Below are 7686 nucleotides of genomic sequence, written 5' to 3'. Positions count from 1 at the left end.
AGGCAGCTGCCTGCTTCTACCTTAAACCACAATCAAACCCTCCTGATCATCAAACATGATAAAAGAAAAATACCCTGTGCAAAGGTTAGCAACCTCAAAGGTTGAAGGTGAATAAGCTCATAAAGATGAGGAAGAATCAGTGCAAGAACACTGAAACTCAAGAAGTCAGCATGCCTTCTTTCCTCCAGATGATTACATCAACTGTTCAGCCTGTTCAAGTTTTCAGAACTGGCCAGAGGCTGACATGTCTGCAATGATACAAGTAGAATTCAGAATGTGGGTAGAAACAAAGTTCACTAAGTGAAAGAAGTATGTCAACATCCAATGGAAGGAGGCCAAAAATCATTGTAAAACATCGCAGGAGCTAACAGGCAATATATCCAGTATAAACAACATTACTGGTGCTCATTTTGGCAGCACATATATTAAAATTGGAATGATTCAGAGAAGATTAGCATGACCCCTGCTCAAGGAGGACTTAAAAATTCATGAAGCATTGCATATTTGTAGAAAAAATCAAATGTCGTGAAAATGGCCATACTACCCAAAGTAATTTATAGATTCAATGCTGTCCCCATCAAGCTACCAATGACCTTATTCACAGAACTGGAAAAACCCACCTTAAGCTTCATATGGAAGCAAAAGAGAGTGTGGATATCCAAGACAATGCTAAGCACAAAGAACAAAGCCAGAGGCATCATGCTACCCGATTTCAAACTATAATACAAAGCTACAGTAATCAAAACAGCATGGTACTGGTACTAAAACAGAGAAATAGACCAATGGAACAGAACAGAGGTTCTGGTGGCAATGGCACTCATCTACAACCATCTCATCTTTGACAAACCTGAGAAAGACAAGCAATGGGAAAAGGATTTCTTGTTTAATAATTGTTGTTGGGAAAACAGGCTACCAGTGTCCAGAAAGCAGAAACTGGACCTCTTCCTTTCACCTTACGGTAGAATTACCTCCAGATGGATTAAAGATCTAGACATAAGACCTAATGCCATAAAAAATCTAGACAAAAAATAGGAAAAGCCATACAGGACATAGGTGTAGGCAAGTACTTCATGACTAAAACACCAAAAGCATTGGCAACAAAAAGGAAAATAGACAAATGGGACCTTATTAAACTCCAGAGCTTATGTACAGCAAAAGAAACCATCATTAGAGTGAGCCAGCAACCAGCAGAATGAGAAACAATTATTGCAATCTACCCATCTGACAAATGGCTGATAGCCATAATCTACAAAAAATAAAGCAGATTTACAGGGAAAAAAACAAGCAAACCCGTTCAAAAGTGGACAAAGGATATGAACAGACACTTTTGAAAAGAAGATATATCTGAGGCCAATAAACATGTGAAAAAATACTCATTATCACTGGTTATTAGAGAAATCAAAATCACATTGAGATATCACCTCATGCCAGTTAGAATGGTGACCATTAAAAAATCTGGAGACAACAGATACCAGAGAGCATGTGGAGAAATAGGAACACTTTTACAGTGTTGCTAGAAGTACAAAGTAGTTGAACCATTGTGGAAGGCAGTGTGGCACTTGCTCAAGGGCCTGGAAATTGTAATTCCATTTGACCCAGCAATCCCATTACTGGGTATATACCCAAAGGATTATAAATCATTCTATTATAAAGAAACATGCACACGTATGTTCACAGTGGCACTGTTTACAATGGGAAAGAACTGAAAACAGCCCAAATTTCCAGAGATGATAAACTGGACAAGGAAAATGTGACACACATACACCACGGAATATTATGCAGCCACAAAAAACGATGAGTTTGTGTCCTTTGTAGGGACATGAATCAATCTGGAAACCATCATTCTCAGCAAACTGACAGAAGAACAGAAAATCCAACACTGCATGTTCTCACTCATAGGCAGGTGATGAATAATGAGAACACATGGACACAGGGAGGGGAGCATGACACACTGGGGTCTTTTTGGGGGTGGCCAACAGGGGGACACCAGGGGTTGGGGAGGTCAGGGAGGGATTACCTGAAGAGAAATGCCAGATGTATGTGACTGGATGGAGGCAGGAAACCACATTGCCATGTGTGTATCTATGCAACAATTCTGCATGATCTGCATGTGTACCCTATAACCTGAAGTACAGATTTTTAAAAAAGAATAAACTGATGTGATAGAGCTGAAAAACACACTACATGAATTTTATAATGCAGCCACATGGTAATTGTGTGTGATTGCATTATAAAAATTTTTGTAATGTGTGTGGGCACCCAAGGGTGCCCTGTAAGCAGGTATGGCCAGGCTGGGGTCCTGGGAGAGGCAAGCAGACTAAGGAGTGCTGAGGTCAGACCAGCACCATCTCATGTGCAAGACCACCTAGTAGAATAGATCAAGCAAATGTAAGAGTCTCAGAGCTTGAAAACTGGCTTTCTGAAAGAAAAGAGGCAAGAATGGGGGAAAAGAATGAAAAGGAATGAACAAAACCTTTGAGAAATAAAGGATTATGTAAAAAGGTGAAATATATGCCATATTAATGTACCTGAAAGAGATGACAAAAATGTAACCAAATTGGAAAACATATTTCAGAATATCATTCATCAGAATTTCCCCAACTTAGCCAGACAGAACAACATTGAATTCAGGAAATCCAGAGAATCTCATATATGCCACAAGAAGAACACCTCTAAGACACATAATCATCAGGTTCTCCGAGGTCAAAATGAAATAAAAATTGTCAAAGGCAGCTAGGGAGAAAGACAAAGTCACCTACAAAAGGAATCCCTTCAGACAAACAGTGAACCACTCAGCTGAAATCCCACAAGCCAGAAGAGATATTCAACTACTTAAAGAAAAAAATTTCAACCTGGAATTTCAAGTCCAGCAAAACTAAGTGTCATAAGTGAAGGAGAAATAAGATCATTTTCAGTCAAGCAAATGCTGAGGGAATTCATTACCAGCAGATCTACCTTACAAGAGCTCCTGAAAGTAGAATTTAATATGGAAAGAAAAGATCATCACCAGCCACTACAAAAATGCACTGAATTACACAGACCAGTGATGCTAAAAAACCAACCACGTATGCAAGTCTGTGAAGTTATCAATTAGGAGCGTGATGACAGGATCAAATCCTTACATATCATTGCTAACTTTAAATGTAAATGGGCTAAATGCTCCAATTGAAAGACAAAGGGCAGCAAGATAGATAAAGAGCCAAGACTCATTTGAGTATGCTGTCTTTAAGAGACCCATCTCACATGAACTCCCACACATAGGCTCAAAATGAATGGAGAAAAATCCTTCAAGTAAATGGGAAACAGAAAAAAGCAGGTGTTGCAATCCTGGTTTCTGACAAAACAGGCTATACGAATACAGATAAAAAGAGAAGGACATGGGCCCGGCGCGGTGGCTCAAGCCTGTAATTCCAGCACTTCGGGAGGCCGAGGCGGGTGGATCATGAGGTCAAGAGTACAAGCCAATCCTGGCCAACATGGTGAAACCCCATCTCTACTAAAAATAAAAAAAATAAAAATAAAAAATTAACTGAGCGTGGTGACATGAGACTGTAGTCCCAGCTACCTAGGAGGCTGAGGCAGGAGAATTGCTTGAACCCAGGACACAAAGGTTGCAGTGAGTTGAGATTGCACCACTGCACTCCAGTCTGGTGCCTGGCAACAGAGCGAGACTCTACCTCAGAAGAAAAAAAAAAAAAAAAGAGAGAAGGACATTACCAATGTGGCCCTGACCTTTAATAAATGTCATTATTGCTTGATACCAACCTGGGCTATCCTTATTGTTCAAACCAATAGGATAGATGATTTGCTGAGGTTTGGGAGCTTCTGCCCTCCGGAGCGTCCCAGATCTCCCAAAATTTGGTTCAGAGCTAAGGCTGATTTTGCTTTACAGCTCCTTTTATGAAGTTTTTCTCATTTCTGGTAAGGAAGACAAGTTGTTCTGCTTCCATGATGGTGGAGAGCAGGCACTTCGTTTCTTGAGTTTCAGCTTGCTTCTGGCAGGAAATGTGGGTGTGAATTTTTTCCTACTTCTAAGATGGTAGAGAACAGTCATCAGCCTGAGCCTTATTTCCAAGTAAGTGGCTAAATTAGAGATTTGTCTTAAAATTTTTCCTTAATGACTAAAAGTTAAGATTACCAACCACTTAGTTTTAATTCTCCTTAAGATTATGATACTCAGTAATCATATTTATTGTACATTTTTTTATTTTCTTAACTTTTTTATTTATGTTTGGGATTTTGTTGTTATTTCACTTTTCTTTAATCAATTATGACTATATCTTTCTGACTTGGTCAAATCCAAGGGAATATTCAAATTTTAGGAAGCAAGTCATCTGAATTGGCTAAAACTCTTGAAGCTGCCAAGTACGTATTTTCTAATTCGCAGAAATTTCTTCTTTTTTTTTAACCTAGTTAAAAAAATTTTCTGTCACATTAGGCCATCTTTTACCAGCCAAGGCCAGACGGAAGGAGCACTGGTGACCTTCCAATCCTAAGATTCTGCCCTGTTCCCTACAGCAACCTGAGTTTGGTTCCTAAGTCTAGTTCTTTCTGGTTTGGTATTTGTTACTTTTAAAATATCAGCAGTTTTTCCCAGCTATGATGTCGTAGTAAGAGATTCAAAAGGATTTCCTTTAAGAGCTTCATAATTAAAAGCAGATTGGGGACAAGAGATCCAAGATGGCTGATCACTAGCAGCTCGGGATTGTAGCTCCCAGTGAAAGTGCAAAGAACGAGAGGACACCACACCGTCACATGAATTCTTGTTGCTCACGCACCAGGAGATTCCCAGTGGAGGAGCCCCATGGGTCGCTATCGCGACTCTTGTGACCGGCGAGGCGGTTTTGCCAGTGCCTCAGAGCATCAGTTCTTGGTGCAGAGTCAGAAAAGCACCATCAATCTTAACACTGATGATTTAGTCAGCGTAGTGGGTTGCTCAGATTTTGGCATTGAGAATCAGTAAGTTGGACATCCACTCAGAAACCCAATTACAAAGACGGTAAATACAAAGACCACAGATGGATAAATTTATATCGAAGGGAAGAAAACAGCCAAAAAAGGCTGAGAATACCCAAGATCAGAACACCTCTCCCTCAGGAGGGGATCCCAGTTCCTCATCAGCAACGGAACAAGGCTTGATGGAGAACGAGTGTGTTCCAATTACAGAAGCAGGCTTCAAAATGTGGATAATGAGAAACTTCTGTGAATTAAAAGAACTTGTTCTAACTCAATCTAAAGAAACAAAGAACTTTAAAAAAAAGGTTTGACGAAATCTTAACAAGAATACACAATTTAGAGAGGAATATAAGTGAATTGATGGAGCTGAAAAACACAATATGAGAACTACGTGAAGTATGCACAAGTTTTAACAGCCGAATTGATCAAGCAGAAGAAAGGATATCAGAGGTCGAAGACCAACTCAATGAAATAAAACAAGAAGACAAGATTAGAGTAAAAAGGATAAAGTCGAATGAGCAAAATCTTCAAGAATTATGAGACTATGTGAAAAGACCTAATCTGCGCTTGATAGGTGTACCTGAATGTGACGAAGAGAATGAATCCAAGCTGGAAAATATGCTTCAGGATATTATTCAGGAAAATTTTTCCAACCTAGTAAGGCAGGATAATATTCAACTCCAGGTAATACAGAGAACACCACAAAGATATTCCTCAAGAAGAGCAACTCCAAGGCACATAGTCATCAGATTCACCAGGGTTGAAATGAAGGAGAAAATACTAAGGGCAGCCAGAGAGAAAGGTCAGGTTACCCACAAAGGGAAGCCTATCAGACTTACAGCAGATCTCTCAGCAGAAACCCTATAAGCCGGAAGAGAGTGGGGACCAATATTCAACATCCTTAAAGAAAAGAACTTTCAACCAAGAATTTCACATCCAGCCAACCTAAGCTTCATAAGTGAAGGAAAAATAAAGTTTTTTCTGAATAAACAAGGCACTCAGAGATTTCATCACCACTAGACCTGCTTTACAAGAGCTTCTGAAAGAACCACTACACATAGAAAGGAACAAACAGTATCAGCCTTTCTAAAAAATACTAAAAAGAGCATCAATAAAATGAAGAATTTACATCAACTAATGGGCAAAATAGCCAGCTAATATTAAATGACAGTATTAAACTCACATATGTCATTATTAATTCTAAATTTAAATCGACTAAATCCCCCAATCCAAAGACAGACAGCCAATTTGAATAGAAAACTAAAACCCATCAGTATGCTGCATCCAGACCCATCTCACATTCAAGGATACACAAAGACTCAAAACAAGGGATGGAGAAAGATTTACCAACCAAACAGAGAGCAAAAATAAATACATAAAAAGCAGAAGTTAAAATTTTTGCCTCTGACAAAATAGTCGTTAAAGCAACAAAGATCAAAAGAAGCAAAGAAGGACATTATACAATGATAAAAGGATCAATGCAACAACAAGAAGAGCTAAAGATCCTAAATATATACGCACCCAATACAGGAATACCCAGACATACAAGACTAATAAAGAGACTTAGACTCCCACACAATAATAGTGGGAGACTTCAACATTATTATTAGACACATCAATGAGACAGAAAATTAACAACGATATCCAGGACTTGAACTCAGATCTGGAACACGTAAGCATAATTAACATTTATAGAACTCTTCACTTTAAATACACAAAATATACACTCTTATCAGTACCACATCATATCAACTTACAAGTTTAAACGAAATGTTGGTTGGCTCCTTGTTTGTTATTCTGTTCCCTCATTTTCTTTTATGTCTCCATTATAGGACAATTGTAGGCATACCCATATTTAGATTGCATTCTAGCCTGGGCAATAAAGCAATACCCCCATCCTCTCTCCCTCTTCCTCTTTCTCTTTCTTCCTCTTCTTTATGCTTTTTCTTAAAAAAAAAAAAAAAATTACACAAAGTAGCTGGGCGCGGTGGCTCAAGCCTTTAACCCCAGCACTTTGGGAGGCCGAGGCCGGTGGATCACGAGAAAAAAAAAAAAAAAAAAAAAAGCAGATTTCTTATTCTTATTATTATTATGCTTTAAATTCTGTGGTACATGTGCATGTTTGTTACATGGGTATACACATACCGTGGGGGCTTCTTGCACCCATCAACCCATGATCTACCTTAGGTATTTCTCCTAATGCTATTCCTCCACTAGGCCCAACCGCAACAGGCCCCGGTGTGTGATATTTTCCTCCCTGTGTCTATGTACTCTCACTGTTCAACTCCCACTTATGAGTGAGAACATGTGGTGTTTTGTTTTCTGTTCTTGTGTCAGTTTGCTGAGAATGATGGTTTCTAGCTTCATCCATGTCCCTGAGAAGGACACAAACTCATCCTTTTTCATGACTCTATAATATTTCATGGTGTATATGTGCCACATTTTCTTTATCCAGTTTATTATTGATGGACATTTGGGTTGGTTCCAAGTTTTTGCTGTTGTGAACAGTGCCACAGTAAACATACATGTGCATATGTCTTTGTGGTAGAATGATTTATAATCCTGTGGTTATATACCCAGTAATGGGATTGCTGGGTCCAATGGCATTTCTATTTCTAGATTGTTGAGGAATCACCACACTGTCTTCCACAATGGTTGAACTAATTTACACTCCCACCAACAGTGTAAATGAGTTCCTATATCTCTACATCCTCTCCAGCATCTGTTGTT

At 39.0% G+C, this 7686-nt stretch overlaps 1 non-coding gene across 1 annotated transcript; it reads left to right on the top strand.

Moving 5' to 3' along the window:
* The first annotated feature begins 401 nt into the window (after window positions 1-401).
* Window positions 402-508, top strand: LOC141582342 (U6 spliceosomal RNA). The gene has a single exon (XR_012515209.1). It is a non-coding gene; the product is annotated as a U6 spliceosomal RNA (small nuclear RNA).
* The last annotated feature ends 7178 nt before the right edge of the window (window positions 509-7686 follow it).

The sequence above is a fragment of the Saimiri boliviensis genome, chromosome 19, assembly GCF_048565385.1.
Source record: "Saimiri boliviensis isolate mSaiBol1 chromosome 19, mSaiBol1.pri, whole genome shotgun sequence".
NCBI lineage: Eukaryota > Metazoa > Chordata > Mammalia > Primates > Cebidae > Saimiri > Saimiri boliviensis.
The sequence above is the reverse complement of the archived record's forward strand: the minus strand, read 5'-3'. Positions and strand labels throughout refer to the sequence as shown.